The following is a 21,716-nucleotide window of genomic DNA, read 5'->3' on the forward strand; positions in this document are numbered from 1 at the left end:
AACGCAATGCTCCGTCAACACTGTGTACGGTGGGGATAGGGGGCTGTTGACCTTGATTTTTTTATGGAAAATCCAGGATACAGAATATTCCTTAAACATACTCTTTAGGTGTATTGAGGACTGGAGGGAAACAAACACTGGTGATCAGTTTTCTCCAGACAGAGCTTGTGGTTTTATGTTTAGAGAACAACTCCGGACTGTAGAACAGCTGGAATTCTGGATTCATCAGGAATGGACATGGAATGGATTCTTCTGGAAGACTAAAATAATCTGGATCCTCAGATTCCCAGATTGTCTCCTGCTTTGCTGCTGTACAGACGCTTTCTGTTTTTGCTCTCGCTTCTGCTGCCTTCTTCCTCTTTTTACTTTGATTTGTACACTGATTTTTCCTTTTTTTTACCTACAAACCCACCCAGTGTTTTGATACCTATAATTTGCTGGGACTAAAGAATGTTTACCAGAAACCACAACATTTTTCATAGCTCTTTTATCTGCAGCACTCTGTGTGTGTGGCCTACACACAGCTGAAGCCTGCAAGTAGCACTCATCTAAAGTTAAGTAGCTTGGAAAAGTGCTAACACTAGGCAAACAAGCAGCAAGATGCCTTCCATCTCCACAGACCAGTAATTTTTAGGTAATTCAATTTTGATGTGTAAAGGCTTATTTTAATTTTAATATGCATGAATTGAACTGTGCTTTTTTTTTTTATCTTGTAAAGCACTTTGTATTGCCTTTGGTATGAAAAGGCCTTCATAAATATATAGCCATGGCTAATTGAATTAGCCATGGCTATAAACACTGCATCAGATTATTTTAACACAATAATCTATGTTTATTGTATCTGTCCCTATTAAATAAATAAATAAATAAAAAATACAGATGATGGAAAAATGTCAGTCATAGTCTTACTGGACCTCAGTGCTGCATTTGATACAGTTGACCACAATATATTGCTTAAATGACTGGAGAACTGGGTGGGCTTCTCTGGCACTGCACTGCTCTGGTTTAAATCTTATTTAGAGAATAGAAAGAACTTTGTGTCATTAGGTAATTTTACATCTGAGTAGACAAGAATTACATGTGGAGTTCCCCAAGGTTCCATCCTGGGGCCTCTTCTGTTTAACATCTACATGCTCCCACTGGCACAGGTTATAAAGAAAAACAAAATTAGTTACCATAGCTATGCAGATGACACACAGATATATATTACAATGTCACCAGGAGACCGAGGCCCTGTACAGGCTCTTGGTAAATGCATTGAAGAGATCAATGACTGGATGTGTCTGAACTTTCTCCAGTTAAACAAAAACAAAACTGAGGTGATGGTCTTTGGAGTGTTATAGAAAAATTATCAAGAGTCTGAATGAGTAAAAGTAATTAGAAGATTTATTACAGGAGAAGTATAAAGTACAAACAATTTTACTTGCAAGTTGAGAGTGTCGTCCAGACTTGCGTGAGGTCCAGAGAGACTCCGGGTCTTGCATCATTAACATTGGTTTTTATTCAACCTGGTTCCAGCTTAAGATCAGTCTCTTAAACTGATAACAGGAGAAAGGGAGATTGAAAGGCGCCTTCCTCCCCCAATCAGGCTGTCATTTTCTAAACAACTGTTTTCTATCAGCTGCCTATCAGTCTCATCTCTCTCCCACGTCATGAATCTGAAAGAATGATCAGTCTGTACAATGACCCAACAGGAGAATAATAACGTCAATGTTTTATATCAGTAATGTTCTATATCAGAAGGAAAAGAAAACATACGTCATGAGATGTAACTGAGAATAACAAATGAATAAATGCATTTTACAAGTAAAAGAATGATTACACTTGTAGTTATTGTATGAGTAAATATGATTGATTACCATATGCATTAAAATTACTTCCACAATTCCTCTCTTCTGATTAAAAGAAAACCACATATTTCTGTTAATCACAAATCATTGTCTAACGAGAAATGCATAAAAAAAAGGAAAACCACTACAAAATCAAAACATGTCAGATCAAAACACAAATCAAATCACAAAGTTAGCCACTCTTGGTTAGCACAGGGGAGGACACAGGAGGCAAAAAGGTAGAATAACAGAAAGATGGACAATATAGGGGTGGAAAACTTAAGGGCAACCTGCCACCAGGGGCCAGAGGACAGCCAAGCCCACAAGCCCCCGTCCTGACGGCCATCCTGAGAAGTCATCTCCTGGGAAAAAAATCCTGCAGGTGCTGCTGAACAGAAATGAGGTTATCAGAGGAGTCGGGCACCCAGGTGCAACATTCGGACCCAATTACCTGACACGTACCACCCTGCTCAGCCAGCAGGAAATCCAGGGCCATCTTGTGTTGGAGGGCCATAACACGGAGGGCTTTGAGCTCAGGGGTTAAAGACTCAAAACCAGAAGTAACAATAGCAGTAAGGTTCTCAAGCTCCACAGCCAGACAATCAATATTGTAAGCATTACGCACAGTACCATATGGAGCAATAACTCCATCGAGAAACTTAGACCAGGAAGCCAACCTCTCCCTCTTATGGAGGCGAGAGTGACGCCTGCAGGAATAGAGCAATAGTTTAATTAGAGGCCACACATGCATAAGGAGCGAGGAAGGCTCTGGACTCAGGACTCAGGTGTAGCAAATGGGCGATTCCACAGGAGCCAAAGAGAAACGATTAAGTGGCACCACAGAGCTTCAGTCTATACAACTAAAAACCACCAACCAGGCCAGAAATCTGGGTGTAGTGATACACTCAGACCTTAACTTTGAAAAACACATTAAGGGAGTTACAAAGTCAGCCTACTGTCACCTTAAGAATATATATATATATATTAAGGGTAAAAGAAATGATGTCTCAGCAGGAACTGGACAAACTAGTCCATGCTTTCATCTTTAGTCGGCTTGATATTTGTTATAGTGTTTTCACAGGTCTACCTAAAAAATCCATTAGGCACCTACAGCTGATTCGGAACTCAGCTGCTCAAGTCCTCACTAAAACCAAGAAAGTGGACCACATCAGTCCAGCTCTGAGGTCTTTACACTGGCTGCCTGTTCATCAGAGAACAGACTTTAAAGTTCTGCTGCTGGTCTATAAAGCTCTGAATGGTTTAGGACCAAAATACATCAGTGACCTCTTAACCCAGTATGAACCTACCAGAATCCTCAGCTCATCTGGATCCAGTTTCTTATCAGTCGCCAGAGTCAGAACCAGACATGGAGAAGCTGCATTCAGCTTCTATGCTCCACATGTCTGGAACAAACTCCCAGAAAGCCTCAAATCTGCTGAAACACTCAGTTTATTTAAATCAAGGTTGTAGACCCACCTGTTCTCTGCTGCATTTTAATAGTTTTTATTTAGAACTCCAGATCTTCAGCTAGTTCTTTTACAATGAAATCTTAACTTTATTTCTTTATCTGAGCTTTTTCTTTCTGTTTTTATGTAATCAATTTTATCGTTTTTAATCTTTGTCTTTCTAATGCACTTGTATTTTTATTCTTCCCCTGCACCTTGCTGTAATGTTTTTATGTTTTATTTAAAGCACTTTGATTTGTCTTGTACGTGAATTGTGCTATACAAATAAATTTTCTTTTCCTCAGTACCCAAAGCATTAAAAAGTCTCTTCAAAAGGAAGCTGATGGAACACAACGTGACTCTATCTAGCTTCTACTGAGTATGTTTCTGCAGCAGATTCTAGATCTGGATTCTGAAAAACATTTCTTTGGACTCATTTTTGTTAAATAAAGATTCAAACTAATGAATCAATAATTATTTTTTTCTTCTTGTTGTTCCATATTAAAAAATAACTTTCATGTTCCTGGAAATGGACTTTAAATCATTCTGACATGAGATGGAAAGTTTCTTAGCTGCAGCAGCTTTTTCTCTATTTTCTGTAATTTTCCTTCTTGTTTCCATGTGTTACAATAATGAAAAATGAAACATTAAAATAAGTCACATGATGAGAAAAAGTCTCTTTAGTCTGAAGATCAGAACAGATCAGAAGTACGTGAAGCTAACTGACTGTCTCACACACATATACACAGCTGATTAACATACAGGACCAATAGGCGAATCTTTGTTTACATCTTTTTGCGCATGCGCGTGTGGTTGGGTGGCAAGAAGACCTGTTGAGATGGCGGAACCTGCTAGCATAAACAAGAAAGTAAGCGGGCGAAATCCGAATTATATAAGTACGCTAAGCTCCGAAGACCAGAGGAGGTTTAGAGAGAAACTAAAAATTTGTGTTGCAGACAAAATCGAACAAATACAAAGCCCATATGAAGTCTGGGATGACGAAAAATACTGGTCTGACTCACCTGCATCTTGGCCACAGATGTGCTGGGGAGATATTTATTCTTATTTAGTTGAAAGCCCTGGACCCTTCACCCACGAGAGGTTAAAAGCTTTTAAAAGCCTCGAAGCTTATAACTATTTTGTTTCAAGAAAGGTTGGGCCAATCTTTTCGGTGAAACAAAAATCAGTGGTCGTGCTCAAAGCGGAGGTCAGACCCGGCCAAGCAGAGTCACAGCGTGATTCGCATCTTCCGTGGGTGATCGCCCAAGAAAACGGTGAAATAATCACATGTCACTGCGACTGCAAAGCCGGGTAAGGCTTTATTTATCAGTGCCTTTGAATTTTTCATTTTAAATCTAATGACTGTTTTTCAATTTTATTGGTCCTGTTAACTATAATTTAAATGGCGTTTGGTCTATCGTGAAAAACGATAATAACATCTTACAAAATTTTTCTTTCAAATCCAGTCTAGGAGAAACATGCAGTCATGTAGCAGCTTTAATGTTTAAAGTAGAAACAGCGGTCAGGATAGCACTCACAACAGCTGCGTGTACCAGTGAGGCTTGCAGGTATCAAAGCACGTATCATAGCACGTAACCATTTCCTTCTTTTTTCAGGGTCTTTTTCGGTGGGAATGCGGAAAAACTTTTTGTTGGGCCCCCAACGAGCCGTACAGCCAATCACACAACACGAGTGAACCATGTAGTAGATCGCCCTCAAACTCCAAACGCAAAGAAATCCAGCTAACAGATGCAGCTTCTTGCCACCCAATACCGTGATGCAATGCGGCAAAAGGTAAACACTGACGTCACAAAAGATTCGCCTATAGGCTACCAGCCTGAGGGCTGTCACAAACAGCTAAAACCGTTCTGAGTAACAGTGTTCCTGCTACACAGTGCTCCTGTAGCCTGGTTACCGCTTGCTGCCAGTCCAGATTTCCCCTAGTTCTGCAGCCATCTTCATCATCATCAAGAGAAAAGATTCAAGATGAGTCACAACAGAAAGAAAAAAATATTAAATGCTTAAATGAAACAAAGAATTGAAGCATGATGAAAAACATTAAAACTTCTAAAATAAAATTCCAATGAGTTACTAGAATAAAATAAAAACAAAGAATAAAAATAATAAAATGAAATTTGAGATAAAATATCAAAACCACATGACTTGAAATAAAAAGAGAAATCACGTCATTCATTTTTCATTAAAATTCAAATATTTTCAAAAAAAGTCTAAAAAAATCTGAATGAAAATAAAGATAAAATTTATACGTGAAAGTTTGAATGAAAATTCTTTAAATTCTACATTTCAAGTAGAAAGTCAAACATTTGCGGTGAAAAATGAAGCAAAACACGAAATTTGTGATGTGAAAATGAATCTTTAATTCAACATGTGAAAATGTGAGAAAGTCCAAATAAAGACAGAATGAAGCAAACAAACTAAGAGTGAAACACTGGGAGGATTTTCATTTCCAGCATCATGAAGTGGAACTAACTGCAGCTGACATGAAGTCAACACAACATCCTGATATTCAGTGTGAAGCTTTGACTGGAAACAACATGTGGATCCTGGAAGAAGCACAGCTTCCATCTTTAAAGGACTGGAAGAGGAAGAAGTTTCCAAGGAATCATTTAGAAGAGTTTCACACACAAACTGATTGAATCCATGAATCTGAAAAGATGTTTCTGAGTGAAAGAGACAGACATGTACAGACTGAAGTATCTGTTCACCAGTCAGAGTTTCTCTGCTACCATCACACTCTTTACACTCAACACACACACACCCAGGAACCAAACCAGGAACCAGACCAGGAACCAAACAAGGACGGAAATCTGGAACCAGACCTGGAACCAGACCAGAACCCAAATCCAGCATAGAGAGGATGAGTGAATGTGGTGATGAAGGTGTGGAGGTGGATCAGTGAGTCAGAGGAGACTCTGTAGAAGGACAGAGAGCCAGCAGGGCAGTCCACATACACTGCTACTCTGTTAGAGACAAAGGAGGAGGAGGAGGAGGAGGAGGAGGAGGAGGAGGAAGAGGAGGAGGAGGAGATGGGTGTTTCTATGTTATTGTGCCAGACAGAGTAACCTTCATCATCAGAGCATCTCAGACTCCAGGACTGATCATTGAATCCAAACAAACAGTCTCTGTCTCCTCTCCTTCTGATTTCTCTGTAACTCACTGATATATAAACGACTCCTCTCCACTCGACCTCCCAGTAGCAGCGACCAGTCAGAACATTTTCACACAGCAGCTGAGGACACCAGTTATCAAATCTGTCTGGATGATCAGGATATGTCTGAAGCTTCTTCACATGTGTCACCTTCCTGTTGTTGTCAGACAGTTTGAGGTCTCTGTTCACTGTGTTCATGTGGATGGTGAGTGGACAGGAATCTGATGGAGAGAACAAACACAATCCAGCTGCAGTTATTGATCTATTGACACTTTGATGCTGACTGATGAATGAGTGATGGGACAGTGTGAAGATGGTTGAATGTGATGAATCCAATGAAAAACACACTTACACTTCCTCACACCTCCTGGTCTCAACCATGGTTCTCCAGCAGGCTCCACCCTGAAAGGAGGAGGGGGTCAGAGCATGCTAACATGGACATTACATGGCTCTCATACACACTTTGTTCTACACTGAGAAAGGAACAGTCCAACATCTGGACACGTCCACCTGATTGGAGCATCTCCAGACTAGAAGGAGCAGAATCAGGAAGCTGATTGGTCCACACCCACACCAAGAAAACTGCTTTGTGGAAGTCCCAGTTTCTTCTTTCAACCATCTTCTCCTTTTCATCTCTTCACAGATGAAGAACTCTGCAGAAACTCCTGATCTAACCAAGAGCTGCATCTTCTCTCTGCCCTGAAGTCTTATTGATCAGCTTCTGACAATAATCTCCTCTGCAGAGCAGATTGGCTCAGATTCTTTGTTGTGACTCAGCTGGGAAATGTTAAAGTGGCTTCTTTTCCTGCACATGAAGCTAAATGGCTGTCAGAGACTCTGTTTGAGGCCATGATGTGTGTGTTTGGAGCTGTGACGGCTTGTTTCCTACTGACCACTAACAGCTGCTTCATCATCACACTGAGGATTTGTTCCCTCACATTATTCCTGCAGATCCTGCTGCTGTGTGGACACAAACACATTTCTTTCTAAAGCAGGAACAAATCAGAGGGATCAGCAGCATCAACTCACCACACTTCTTCCACATCTGATCCAGTCTGCTGATTCATTTCCAGTTTGAAGTGCAGCCACATCACCAGCTTCTACTGACTCCAACATCTACACTGTTATTGAAGCTGATTGATCATCTGATGGATGATTGAATGAGTAATTACTGAATCAGCAGCATGGGATCATCAAAGCTCTAAAGTCCTGAGTGAAGAGGAGAGGTTAGACTGCCTCTGGTGGTCAGACATGGAGCTGCAGCTGCTGAAATACAGGATGTGACAGGATTCAGGAAAGTCTGTCTCATCTTTCCTCAACATCAGCTGTGAACATACTGAGTCCTTTCACGTTAACCAGGAAACCTGATGTAACATCATCATCTTCATCACAACACACACACACTGCCATCTCCATCACCTCCTCCAGCACCCCATCCAGTCGTTATCACATGACTGAAGCAGCATCATCAGTGGTTATCAGTCCATTCCTACGGGACAGTAGGGCTCTACTCCGCCTCCTAGTGGCTCCAGTAGGTCCTTATCATCTATTTACACCACTGATCAGCAGCACTGATACAGGAAGACTCCTGATTCAGTCCCACAGGAATCCAGTCCACCGGCAGGTCTGAAATCTTTAGCATGACGCTGCATTTTCTGGTAAAACAACCTACATTTAAGTCATGTGACTGCTGAGTTAATATTGAGTGTAAAGTGACAAAGTCTGGACAGAAATCCAGTGACTCTCTCAGTCATTTTCATTCATGTCCTCATTATGAGTCCAGATCATCAAACACTAAGCCAGACTTCAGGAGCATGAAGAAGTAAAGAACTTGTGTTTTCCTGTCTAACTCCTCTTTTCAGATCAGATCAGGGGGAGGGGCTCCACTGACTGTCTCCATCATTGTGATCAGCTGTGTGCAGCTAATTGAAGGAAACTGATAAAAACTGCAACGACACTCATGTGTGACGTTGCACGGAGCAGCGGCACCAACAGAAGACGACATGAATGAAAGAATCTAGAGGGAACGAGTCTTCAGGGACCAGAATACTTCCTGCTCTATATGTGTCTCATCTAAATTCATGTTGTGGGTCTGTTGCTGTGATTCAGCATCAGGAGCCTCCAGTAAGTGGGAGAATCACTGAGCATCATCATTCATGGGAAGCTTTTCATCCATCATGTGTTTAAATGTATCTATACAGAGGTAGGAATACAGGTCTGATCAACACGTGCACATTTCCACATGGACTGATTTCTAAAGAGAACTTTACAAGAACATGACTGTTCACACGCTTTTATAAACATCTGTGCTAAGCTAAGCTAAGCTAACATTTCCTGGAGCATCTCTGTGTCTGATCCAGGGTCAGAGGACAGAAAAGATGTTTCTAGGACAGAATGTCCCTTTAACCTGCAGAGATGTTTCCAGACTGAAGAAACTCTGAGCAACAGACAGTTATCACTGTTGTTCCTGCAGATGTTCTCCTTGGAGACTCTCCTACTCACATATCTGCTGTGAGCAAAGGAAAAAGGCTCCTACATGTGTGATGGTTGATATAACACTCATATCCAGCATGAAGCAGGACTGAGTGAAGGACAGAGAAAATGTCTGCAGATCTTCCTCCTCTATCAGACATTGTGTGGCTGCAGCAGCCTCTCCATACCTGAGTCTGTGTGGATCCTTCAGTGCAGCCATCAGCAGCTTCACTCCTGAGTCTCCTGGATGGTTGTATCTCAGGTCCAGCTCTCTCAGATGGGAGGGGTTGGAGGTCAGAGCTGAGGCCAGAGAAGCACAGCCTTCCTCTGTGATCAGACATCCTGACAGGCTGCAGAAAACAACACGTATGACAGAAACGCTGAGAGAACTGCTGTGAAACTAAAGCTGAACGTCATCAGATGTTATTAGCTGTATGTCCTCATTTGTTCCAAGTTTACGACTTCATGGGTGAATTTTTGACAAATGTCAAATTTCCAGGTTTCTCCAGAGATCCACCAATCATGTTTTCAGGGGAGTTTGTATCTTTTTAAAGGCATCAATCCTCCTTCATTCAGCCTGGTGGAGTTAGAGAGAGGCTGCTCTGCGGACTCTACTTATTCTGGTTAAAACACTAGAAGCACTCAGCATGCAGACCTCGGCCAAGCCATTATATATATTTTTAACAATGATTGTGGGCATTATTGTTAGAGTTAGAAGCTCTAAAGTTAAAATAATCCCCATCTTTCCATGGGCAGGCACAAGTCACATTATGTGACCATGAACAGCTTGCCCGTGTTGTTCCATAAAGTGATCATCTGCCAGCAAATGATTAGATGGCCATGAAAACGTGCAGCCTGTTAGCGTCGTGTCGCTCAGTTTCTCTCTGTATAAAACCAAAATAACACGCAAATCCATAGACAGTATGTCCATATTACCAAAGAAAATCTGCTTCTATGAATATTTTATTGGATTAATTACAATTACAGACGAAGAGGGGCTGTAATCAGAAACAATATTCAGAGATGTTGCTGCTTCACTGTTTAGGCTCCATATGTTTGCTTTCTGCTTGTCTATTTATAAAATGTAAAGTCCAGTTAGTTTACGATTTATGTAATTATTTTCAAAGTTTCATTTTCACTAATGTTCATGTCTTATTTTTATTTGATGACAGTACATTTCTTGTCAATAAAATGCAGAATCTACGTTAATTTGGTCTGCCTCAGTTAATTTCACATGCTGTTGTGCAAATGGAATAGACAACAGGTGGAAATTATAGGCAATTATAAAGACGCCCCCAATAAAGGAGGTTCTGCAGGTGGTGACCACAGACCACACCTCAGTTCCTGCTTTCTGGTGATGTTTTGGTCACTTTTGAATGCTGGTCGTGCTTTCACTCTAGTGGTAGCATGAGACGGAGTCTACAACCCACACAAGTGGCTCAGGTAGTGCAGCTCATCCAGGATGGCACATCAATGCGAGCTGTGGCAAGAAGGTTTGCTGTGTCTGTCAGTGTCATGTCCAGACCATGTCCAGACCAGGAGACAGGCCAGTACATCAGGAGATGTGGAGGAGGCCGTAGGAGGGCAACAACCCAGCAGCAGGACCGCTACCTCCACCTTTGTGCAAGGAGGAACAGGAGGAGCACTGCCAGAGCCCTGCAAAATAACCTCCAGCAGGCCACAAATGTGCATGTATCTGCTCAAACGGTCAGAAACAGACTCCATGGGGTGGCATGAGAGCCTGACGTCCACAGTTGGGGGTTGTGCTTACAGCCCAACACCATGCAGAACGTTTGGCATTTGCCAGAGAACACCAAGATTGGCAACTTCACCACTGGCGCCATCACAGATGAAAGCAGGTTCACACTGAGCACATGTGACAGACGTGACAGTCTGGAGACGCCATGGAGAACGTTCTGCTGCCTGCAACGTCCTCCAGCATGACCGGTTTGGCAGTGGGTCAGTAATGGTGTGGGGTGGCATTTCTTTGGGGGGGGTCACACAGCCCTCCATGTGCTCACCAGAGGTAGCCTGACTGCCATTAGGTACCAAGATGACATCCTCAGATCCCTTGTGAGACCATGTGCTGGCCCTGGGTTCCCTCCTAATGCAAGACAATGCTAGACTTCATGTGGCTGGAATGTGTCAGCAGTTCCTGCAAGATGAAAGCATTGACGCTATGGACTGGCCCGCCCATTCCCCAGACCTGAATCCAATTGAGCACATCTGGAACATCATGTCTCGCTCCATCAACCAATGCCACAATGCACCACAGACTGTCCAGGAGTTGGCGGATGCTTTAGTCCAGGTTTGGGAGGAGATCCCTCAGGAGACCATCTGCCACCTCGTCAGGAGCATGCCCAGGCGTTGTAGGGAGATCATACGGGCACGTGGAGGCCACACACACTACTGAGCCTCATTTCATTTTGTTTTGTTTTAAGGACATTACATCAAAGTTGGATCAGCCTGTAGTGTGTTTTCCCATGTTGTGTGACTCAAAATCCAGACCTCCATGGTTTGATAAATTTGATTTCCATTTATAATTTTTGTGTGATTTTGTTGTCAATACATTCAACTATGTAAAGAACAAAGTGTTTAATAAGAATATTTCATTCATTCAGATCTAGGATGTGTTATTTTAGTGTTCCCTTTATTTTTTGTGCATTGTATATAAAAACTTTTCCCCCAAACTCAGCTGGCTGGGTGGGAGGCTGTGGGAGAAGATGGCAGCGTGCATGGATGCAGCGGCTCAGTGCTCTCCTTTCGGTGTTTTGTATGGCTGTTTGTGTATGTGTTGTTACTCGTCTGGAGTACATTCTGCTGGGCGGACTACATCTACAGCCGGCACGAGCTCCTGAAGATAGAGTCACGGAGTGGCCAAGCGGTTACAGCCAACTCTTTCTGCTCCCACAACATCCCGGTGGCTATAGCCAGGACCCTGGGCTCTCCGTGAATTACCATTCCTGCGGAGAGGAGGCGAAGGCGGCGTAGGGACAGAAGGCAGAAATGGGGCTGTTGGGCAGGTGTGCTGGTGAGGTTGCGCAAGAACCCGAACAAGCCACTGCTCCCTACCTTCTTTCTTGCCAACGTAAGATCCCTTGCCAACAAAATGGATGAACAGAAGCTTCACCGAGACCTGGCTTCGTTCAGCCATACCGGACGCAGCCATTGAGCTAGCAGGCCACACTGTACAGTGCCACGACAGGATCAGGGACTCCGGTAAGAGCAAAGGAGGAGGTTTGTGCATATATGTCAACAACAGCTGGTGCACTAACTCTAAGACTGTAGACAGTCACTGCTCTCCGGACCTGGAGTACATGACTGTTAAATGCAGACCCATTTACCTTCCGAGGGAGTTTATTGTTGTCATGGTAATCACTGTGTATGTTCCACCAGATGCTAATGCTAACTCTGCTCTGGGGCTCCTGCATAGCACCATTAGCAGCTGGCAAGAAAGGCAGTGCATATTACTGCTGGGGCCTTTAACCATGCTGAATTAAAAACTGTGCTCCCTAAGTTCCATCAGCATGTGAAATGTGCCACTAGAGACACTGGACAAGGTCTACTCCAACATAAAACATGGCTACAGGGCTATACAGCTCCCACACCTGGGCCAGTCAGACCACATGCCCCTGCTCCTAGCACCAGCATACAACCCCCTCAGGAAACAGGCTCCTTCCACAATAAGGACTGTTAAAACCTGGCCTGAAGGGGCCTCTCAGCAGCTGCAGGACTGTTTTGAGAGAACCAACTGGGACATTTTTCACCACCCGAACCTGGAGGAGCACACAGCAGCAGTCCTGGGTTACATCAAACACTGTACCGACACTGTTGCTGTGGACAAATGCATCCGGGTCTATCCCAATCAAAAACCCTGGATGACCAGAGAGGTCCAGCACCTGCTGTGGGAGAGAAATATGGCTTTCAGGTCCGGTGATATGGAGCTATACAGTGCTGCAAGAGCCAACCCAAAGAAAGGCATCTGATGGGCTAAGACGGACTACAGGAAGAGGATTGAGGACAACTTCAGCAGGAACAATACAAGGCAGGGGTGGCAAGGGATCCAGCATATCACCAACTATAGGCCAAACCTCACTGCTGTTGACGGGGGCCCTTCGCTGACAGAGGAGCTTAACCTCTTCTTTGCCCGCTTCAAGATGAAGCCACCGGAGGTAGCTGCACCACAGTCACCAACCCTCAGCTGCCTCTCCCTCACTGTGGAGGAACATGAGGTGAGGCACACACTGAGGGCTGTGAATCTGATGAAGGCTGCTGGACCAGATGGCATTGCTGGACGGGTGCTGAAGGACTGCGTGGACCTGCTGGCAGGGGTCTTCACCAAGATCTTCAACCAGTCCTTACTCCAGTCCACTGTCCCAGCATGCTTGAAGTCCTCAACCATTATCCCTCTGCCCAAAAAGTCCACAATCAGAAGCCTAAATGACTACAGACCAGTTGCACTAACCCCGCTCATTATGAGGTGATTTGAAAAACTGGTACGTAGTCACATTATTTCCTGCCTCCCACCTACACTGGACAGTCACCAGTTTGCATACAGGGCAAACAGATCCACAGAGGACACCATCACTATCACTCTCCACACTGCTCTGTCACACCTGGAGCAGTCAGGGAGTAACGCAAGGCTGCTCTTTGTAGACTTCAGGTCCCACACAGACTGAAGTCCAAACTAGAGACCCTTGGACTCTCCAATTCCATCTGCCTCTGGATTTTGGACTTCCTGACAGGCCGCTCTCAGAGGGTTAGAATAGGCGTCCACATGTCCACAGCCCTCAGCCTCAACACTGGCTCCCCACAGGGCTGTGTGCTGAACCCCCTGCTCTACACCCTCTACACCAATGACTGCACCTCTATTCACCCCAGCAACACCATCATCAAGTTTGCTGATGACACCACTGTGGTGGGGCTTATCTCCGGGGGGGGGGGGGGGGGGGGGGGGTGAGTCACCCTATCGGAACGAGGTTGAGCGGCTCTGTGTCTGGTGTGGGGACAACAACCTGGTCCTAAACACCACCAAGACCAAGGAACTGGTAGTGGATTACAGGAGGAAGAAAACGGACATTCAGCCTCTGTACATCGGCGGGGACTGTGTGGAGAGGGTGGCTGCCTTCAAATTTCTGGGCGTTACCATCCAGCAGGACCTGAGCTGGAGCACTAACACCACTGCTCTGGTGAAGAAGCCCCAGCAGAGAATGTACTTTCTCAGACTTTCTAAAGATGAACAACCTGGGTGAGAAACTGCTGGTGTCCTTCTACCGCTGCTCCATTGAGAGAGTGTTAACATACTGTGTCTGTGCCTGGTTTTCCAGCTGCACAGCGGCGGACAGGAAAGCGCTCCAGAAGGTGACCACCACAGCACAAGATCATTGGCTGCCCTCTCCCATCTCTGGAAGAACTAAAAAAGCTCCCGCTGCCTCAAAAAAGCAGAAAACATTTTATGGGACTCATCCCACCCCGGATACTCTCACTTTGCACTGCTGCCTTCGGGCAGAAGATATAGGGCATTTAAAGCAAGGACAAATAGACTAAACAACAGTTTTTATCCAAGAGCCATTGTAGTTTTAAATGCTGCCATAATTTGAGTGCCTTTTTAATGCAACATTCAACGTTGCTGTGCAATATTAGGGAGCCATGAATGAATTAGTTGGATGTATGGATGTGTGTGTCTGTGTGTATGTGTTTAACTTTGCACTTTTATCTCAGTGATTTATTTATTTATAAGGTCGGGCATGGGAGGAGTTTGGAGAGGCCATGGAGAATGACTTCCGGATGGCTTCGAGGAGATTCTGGTCCACCATCCGGCGGCTCAGGAGGGGAAAGCAGTGCTCCTTCAACACTGTGTACAGTGGGGATGGGGGGCTGCTGACCTCAACTCAAGACGTTGTGAGGCGGTGGAGGGAATACTTCGAAGACCTTCTCAATACCACCAACACGTCTTCTGATGAGGAAGCAGAGTCTGGGGTAGCTGGTGCTGGCTCGCCTATCTCTGGGGCTGAGGTCGATGAGGTGGTTAAAATGCTCCTTGGTGGCAGGGTCCCGGGGGTGGATGAGGTCCGCCCAGAGTTCCTTAAGGCTCTTGATGCTGTAGGCCTGTCTTGGTTGACACGCCTCTGCAGCATCGAGTGGACATCGGGGACAGTCCCCCTGGACTGGCAGACTGGGGTGGTGGTCCCCCTCTTCAAAAAGGGAGACCGGAGGGTGTGCTCCAACTACAGGAGGATCACACTCCTCAGCCTCCCCGGTAAGGTCTATTCAGGGGTGCTGGAGAGGAGGGTCTGTCGGATAGTCGAACCTCGAATTGAGGAGGAGCAGTGTGGTTTTTGTCCCCGTCTTGGAACAGTGGACCAGCTCTACACCCTCTTTGGGGTCTTTGAGGGGGGCATGTGAGTTTGCCCAACCAATCTACATGTGTTTTGTGGATTTGGAGAAGGCATTCGACCATGTTCCCCGGGGACTCCTGTGGGGGGTACTCCAGGAGTATGGAGTGCCGGACTCGCTTGTATGAGCTGTCCGGTCCCTGTACGACCGGTGTCAGAGCTTGGTCCGCATTGCCAGCAGTAAATCAGAATCGTTTCCAGTGCGGGTTGGACTCCGCCAAGGCTGTCCTCTGTCACCGATTCTGTTCATAACCTTTATGGACAGAATTTCTAGGCGCAGCCGAGGTGTTGAGGGGATCCGGTTTGGTGGCCTCAGGATTGGGTCTATGCTCTTTGCGGATGACATGGTTTTGTTGGCTTCATCGGACCGCGATCTTCAGCTCTCACTGGAGCGATTCGCAGCCTAGTGTGAAGCAGCTGGGATGAGAATCAGCACCTCCAAGTCCGAGACCATGGTCCTCAGCCGGAAAAGGGTGGAGTGCTCTCTCCAGGTCTGCGATAGGGTCCTGCCCCAACTGGAGGAGTTCACGTATCTCGGGGTCTTGTTCACGAGTGAGGGAAGGATGGAGGGGGATCAACAGGCGGATCGGTGCAGCGTCCGCAGTGATGCAGACTCTGCATCGGTCTGTGGTGGTGAAGAGGGAGCTGAGCCAAAAGGCAAAGCTCTCGATTTACCGGTCGATCTACGTTCCTACCCTCACCTATGGTCACAAGCTGTGGGTAATGACCAAAAGAACGAGATCGCGAATACAAGCGGCCGAAATGAGTTTTCTCTGTAGGGTGGCCGGTCTCTCCCTTAGAGATAGGGTGAGAAGCTCGGTGATCCGGTAGGGGCTCAGAGTAGAGCCGCTGCTCCTCCACATCGAGAGGAGCCAGATGAGGTGGCTCGGGCATCTGGTTAGGATGCCTCCTGGACGCCTTCCTGGTGAGGTGTTCCGGGCAGACCCAGGACACGCTGGACGGACTACATCTCTCGGCTGGCCTAGGAACGCCTCGGGATCCCTCCGGATGAGCTGGTGAATGTGGCCGGGGAGAGGGAAGTCTGGGTTTCCCTGCTTAGGCAGCTGCCCCCGCAACCCAACTCCGGATAAGCGGAAGAAAATGGATGGATTTATTTATTTTATTTTATTTTATTTTATTTTATTTTATTTATTTATTTATTCACACATGCACCGAGGAGGACTGCACTCAATTTCGTTGTATAATGAACAATGACAATAAAGTTTTTCTGTTCTATTCTATCTACATCTTGAGTCCTCTACCAGAGTCCTGGGAGCTTGAGGGAAGTGAATGTAAAATGTTCTGTTTGTAAAACACCTTAAACTTATTACAGAACTTGAACCAAGACTTTAAACATTCTAAGAGGTTCAGGATGTGGGACTGGTTACTGGTTCTGGTAAGTTCATGTGGTGTAAGAGGCCTAAATCAGAGACAACCATACTAAAACCTTCCACAGGTTTTCTATTAGTCGGTAAAGTGTAACTACACCCCCCTACTTTTTGTATAACTCCAATCACTGCCAAATTTTGAAAAATTGCTGAAACTGCAAGAGTTAAGTGTGGTGGTTAATACCGCTGGTTCGAGCCTCGACTAGTGTAAGGTTCAAACAGTGGCCTTTCTTTGCAGTGTTATCATGTTTATGCGTGGGTTCTCTCTGGGTACTCCAGCTGCCTCCCACCATCCAAAGATATGCATGTTAGATTAATTAATTACTATAGGAATGAGTGGTCGTTTGCCTCTCTGTCTTGGCCCTGTGCTGGACTTGGGACCTGTACAGCGTGTACCCTGCCTCTCACCTGTTAATTGCTGAGATAGGCTCCAGTTTCACCGTGACCTTTAAATGAACTCAAGTATAGAAAATGGATGGATGGATGGATGGATGGACGAATGGACAGCAAGGGTTGGGGTGTGAGATATGGTGTCATCAAGGAGCAGAGAGTGGGCGGGTCAGGGTACACAGGCAGAAATGACTGAATGACTGACAGCAGCTCAGCAGCCACTAGCGAGATGGAGAGTAAGCGAGATTTTCAAAGCATCTCTATAACAGAGCGGTATTTGAGGTGAAAGACTTTTCCCTCCAGATTCCCCTCAGCTGCACAAGAACAATGTGGTCCTTAACCATATCAGTCAGAGCCGTTAAGTGCCGTTTCACAGGCCTGTCAGCAGCTGCAGCAGCTCTGGAAAGCTGTGGAAACTCACTGCAGCTGCTGGAAGTTGCCGTTGCCACAATTTGAGCTGCTGTCTGTCACCAGATGAGAATCAGCAGGTAAGGAATAAAGTCCGGTGTTACTTTTACACCTCTCAAAAGCACAAATTCGTACCATTGCAGGAATATTTCATCAGAAACTCTGTGAAATACGGTGGCCGACAGGTGCAAACACGCTGAAACTACATCAAGGTACATATTTTTTATCTATTTATTTATTACATTTGGCCTCAATCTTGTACAACATTAGAAAAAGTTCAGCTGTTTTAAGTTATTGACGTAAGCATAGTAAAAACTTTTGGTAATGTAGTTTCTCTCCCCATGCTCTGCTCAAACTTCCCACCAGTTCTGTTCTTCTCACTGTTGTCTGTCTCTCGGGTGAAAACGCACCGCGGGCCCTAGAAACCTGGAGCACTTTGCAGCATTTTCTTCTTGCAGCTGTTCTCGTTTATGCAGCACTTCTCTGTATTTGCAGTGTTTTCTTTTAGCAGTTTTCATTTATGCAGCGCGTTTCTGTATTTGCAACACGTTTGCACCTGTCGACCACAGTAGTGAAAGAACAAACGTCTGAAACTAGCAAATCCTCACCATATAAGTTCACATCTGTTCATTTGTACTGGTGGGCATGGTTTTCTATGAATAGCAAGGACCTGCCTATTTTCATCTGAAGGGATGGTTTTAAATTTTCTCATGAAGTAAAGAAGCACCAAGTGAGGCTCAAGTACAGCTGTACATCAGCAAAAACAAAACCTGGTTTTACCCTGTAGTGGGCACCATGAGCCATTTTTTTTTTTACCAACAAAATGCTTTTTTTCTTTAAAAAATTTTTTAAAAAATAGAGTATAGATGGTTTTCAACATAATTAAGTAATACTGTGTTATTTCCACAGGATTTCTATTAGTCATTAATAAAAATTAATTTTAAACTCTGACCTGAGAGTTTCCAGTTTGCAGTCTGGACTCTTCAGTCCACCACACAGCTTCTTCAGTCCTGAGTCCTGCAGGTCGTTGTTACTCAGGTCCAGTTCTGTCAGACTGGAGGACTGGGAGCTGAGGACTGAGGACAGAGGTCCACAGCTTGTCTCTGAGAGACCACACGCACTCAGCCTGGAGAGAAAGTTACAGAGAAAAACACAAATAATATATGTGACAAAATAATCAGCCCTCATGGTGGATGAAGACTGAAGGACCACCTGTAGAGAAAATCAGGTTTCTGACCTTGTTATCGTGTCCCTGTGGTGGATTTTAATGCTCAAAGACATCATTAGTAAACAAGGATTAAGCATGGTGGCTGAGAATTTCCAGATAATCAGTGACAGTCTGAACATTTGATTTATACAACAAAGTACATCATGTATCTCAAGAACTAATCTATCAGGGTGATGGTGAGGCTGACTTCAGATCAGATCAGTGAGGAATAGAGTTTAGCATTTATCAGCACATCATGAGCTTTGTGATGTAAGAACTATGTCACACCATCAATGAGCCTGTTTACATGCACACCAACAATCTGATCAAGATCTGATTCCTGAAGTTAACAAGATTAATCAAGTCATCATGTAGACAAATAATCTGATATCCTTTATCTGATAATCTGGTTCTAATAAATCCTATTAACACGCCTCCGTTCATCCCTAATACTCTGATATCTTAGTGCACATAGACACACATATCTGATTTATTTGGTTGTTCATATATTTGCAAGTACAACAAACTGTGTTCTATTAAAAGATGGAAAAAATGCTGTCACAACAAGATCGGCTTAAAAACAAGCAAAACAAATGATGACATGTAGCAGTGTGCATCTTAATTCTGTCCTCTGTTCTATTTTGTTAGTTTTGTTTTGTACGTATTGTTTTCAGCCATTTTAATGTTTTTTTGTACAGTCTACTTGGGTGTTTTGAAAGGCACTTTATTATTTTTATTCACAGGTAGTTTGTTTTACAGGGTTATTTGCTTTGACATTAGCACAGCTAAGGCTAAGATTGTAGAAGAAGTTTACTCTAGAAGTTTAAGTATTACATCACCAATGTACATACGTACTCCGCTAGAAATCCAATAATGGATGGAAAATGCAGACCAGGGATTTTCATATCACATATCAGAGGTTCATATAGATGTGTCAGATCTGATTATTACAATAGTCTGATTTTTCCCAGTTACTGAATTTTGATGGTCATGTATCTTGAAGCTGTTCTTGTCCACTGAAATGCTGAAAACCACAAACTGCAATCAGTTTAATGTCCAAATTCAAGAGATCTTGGAAGATCTAATTCTGAAGTCGTGCAGCTTTTCATGTGAAGCTTTCCCCAAAAAACTGTTCAAATCTCTGTTTCATTATTTAATAAAAGAACCCTACTTTGTAGAAACCAATCAGATCTCACTAAATAAAAATAAGTAACACCAGTTCCAAATGTTTAAATGTCTGCAGGAACAAACTTTAGAGAAATTAGTCTTTTTTTTAAGCTCCATCAGCATTTCCTTCTGACGACACATCTACCAGGAAGATGAAGATCAGTGAAAATCAAACAACACAGTCTCCTTTAAGAGAGTTGGAAAGAGACTCTCTCAACGTCTACACACCCATATCTTTATGACTTGTTTAAATTGTTTTCACCTGTGTTCGTCTCTGATCACAGAACCAAACCTGCTCTGCAGCAAATTGCAGCAGCAAAAGCAAGACAAGTAGTTCTCTGTCACATTCTGTCCTATAAAACAGCAGCAGTATATTTCTCCACATCCTGCTATATATGTACTTACAGAGCTTTGCTGGAGGCTTTGACCACTGGCAGCAGCCTCAGAAGAACCTCCTCTGAAGGAGAGTATTTCTGCAGGTCAAACACCTCCAGATCTTCTTCTGATGACAGTAAGATGAAGACCAGAGCTGACCACTGAGCAGGAGACAGTTCATCTGTGGAGAGACGTCCTGATCTCAGGAACTGATGGATCTCCTCCTCTAGAGAACGATCATTCAGTTCATTCAGACAGTGGAACAGATTGATGCTTCTCTCTGCAGACACATTCTCACTGATCTTCTTCTTGATGTACTGGACTGTTTCCTGATTGGTCTGTGAGCTACTTCCTGTCTTTGTCATCAGGCCTCGTAGGAGACTCTGATTGGTCTGCAGTGAAAGACCCAGGAGGAAGCGGAGGAACAAGTCCAGGTGTCCTTTTGGATTCTGTAAGGCCTCGTCCACAGCTCTCTGATGGAGATGTTTTGAATCCGATTTCTTAAAAAATGTAGACAACCTGAAGTATGATTGTTGTTCTTCCATCAGGTTGACTCCAGACTTGATGAAGGTCAGACGGACATGAAGAGCAGCCAGAAACTCCTGAACACTCAGATGGACGAAGCTGAACACCTTCTCCTGGTACAGTCCTCTCTCCTCTTTAAAGATCTGTGTGAACACTCCTGAGTAAACTGAGGCTGCTGTGATATCGATGCCACACTCTGTCAGGTCTGATTCATAGAAGATCAGGTTTCCTTTCTGCAGCTGATCAAAAGCCAGTTTTCCCAGAGACTCAATCATCTCCCTGCTCTCTGGACTCCAGTGTGGATCTGTCTCAGCTCCTCCATCATACTTGACCTTCTTGACTTTGGTCTGGACCACCAGGAAGTGGATGTACATCTCAGTCAGGGTCTTGGGCAGCTCTCCTCCCTCTCTGGTTTCCAGCACATCCTCCAGAACTGTAGCAGTGATCCAGCAGAAGACTGGGATGTGGCACATGATGTGGAGGCTACGTGATGTCTTCATGTGGGAGATGATCCTGCTGGCCTGCTCCTCATCTCTGAACCTCTTCCTGAAGTACTCCTCCTTCTGTGGGTCAGTGAACCCTCTGACCTCTGTTACCATGCCAACACAGTCATGAGGGATCTGATTGGCTGCTGCAGGTCGTGTGGTTATCCAGAGGCGAGCAGAGGGAAGCAGTTTCCCCCTGATGAGGTTAGTCAGCAGCACATCCACTGAGGTGGACTCTGTAACATCAGTCAGGGTCTCATTGTTGTGGAAGTCCAGAGGAAGTCGACTCTCATCCAGACCGTCCAAGATGAAGACAACCTGGAACTCTTCAAAGCTGCAGATTCCTGCTTCTTTGGTTTCAGTAAAGAAGTGATGAACAAGTTCCACCAAGCTGAACTTTTTCTCTTTCAGCACATTCAGCTCTCTGAAAGTCAGTGGAAATGTCAACTGGATGTCCTGGT

This window comes from Melanotaenia boesemani, chromosome 2, assembly GCF_017639745.1.
Source record: "Melanotaenia boesemani isolate fMelBoe1 chromosome 2, fMelBoe1.pri, whole genome shotgun sequence".
NCBI classification, from domain to species: domain Eukaryota; kingdom Metazoa; phylum Chordata; class Actinopteri; order Atheriniformes; family Melanotaeniidae; genus Melanotaenia; species Melanotaenia boesemani.